Source organism: Hyalella azteca, unplaced genomic scaffold (genome assembly GCF_000764305.2).
Source record: "Hyalella azteca isolate HAZT.00-mixed unplaced genomic scaffold, Hazt_2.0.2 contig11426, whole genome shotgun sequence".
NCBI classification, from domain to species: domain Eukaryota; kingdom Metazoa; phylum Arthropoda; class Malacostraca; order Amphipoda; family Hyalellidae; genus Hyalella; species Hyalella azteca.
The window spans coordinates 19,460-20,505 of NW_025941425.1; positions in this window are offsets into that span (position 1 = coordinate 19,460).

The window sequence follows — 1,046 nt, forward strand, 5'->3', positions numbered from 1 at the left end:
ATTAAACGTTATAGTATTAATTTCTATATCAAATGCAAAAATACAATAAGTTTATATGGAGACTGGACTTCACTGCACAGTTAGTGTATGCCAGTGAATGTATCATTCACTTTACACCAGCTACGAGTTTAATTAACAGCACGACAATACAGAGAAAATTTAAGGACCTTATATATCTATGAGAAATACGTGAGAATTTGCACCAATAACGAGACACTTTATGCATTCGTGTGGGTTATTTTGACTCAGTTTGGCCTGTTAACAGGACGACAACACAGAGAAAAGTATCTCAGAAAAATAAGTGTGATTTTGTACCAACTAGCGAGGCACTTTATGCATTTATGTGGGTCATTTTGACTCAGTTTGGCCTGGCAAAAGAGGGCACCAGCGCTTCTCTCCCACTCTCTGCTCGTGTTGTGAGTTTGATATTGTGTCATAATTAAGACAATATGACGAGTTAATTTATCTGAGAGTGTAGCAAATATTGACCATACCGCGTCGGCAAATTTAACGGCAAATTAAATAAACATATTTCAACCATTTTGAATATAAATGAATATCCATAATTTATATTAAAACTTACTTAGGCGAGAATAGAGTAATATTACCAGGTACTATTGAGCAGTGAGCAGTGAGATGCTGCCGTGCTCTGAGCAGTGAGCAGTGACATGCTACCGTGCTCTGAGCAGTGAGCAGTGAGATGCTGCCGTGCTCTGAGCAGTGAGCAGTGAGCAGTGAGCAGTGAGATGGTGCCGTGCTCTGAGCAGTGAGCAGTGAGATGCTGCCGTGCTCTGAGCAGTGAGCAGTGAGATGCTGCCGTGCTCTGAGCAGTGAGCTGCTGCCGTGCTCTGAGCAGTGAGCAGTGAGATGCTGCCGTGCTCTGAGCAGTGAGCAGTGAGATGCTGCCGTGCTCTGAGCAGTGAGCAGTGAGATGTTGCCGTGCTCTGAGCAGTGAGCAGTGAGATGCTGCCGTGCTCTGAGCAGTGAGCAGTGAGATGTTGCCGTGCTCTGAGCAGTGAGCAGTGAGATGCTGCCGTGCTCTGAGC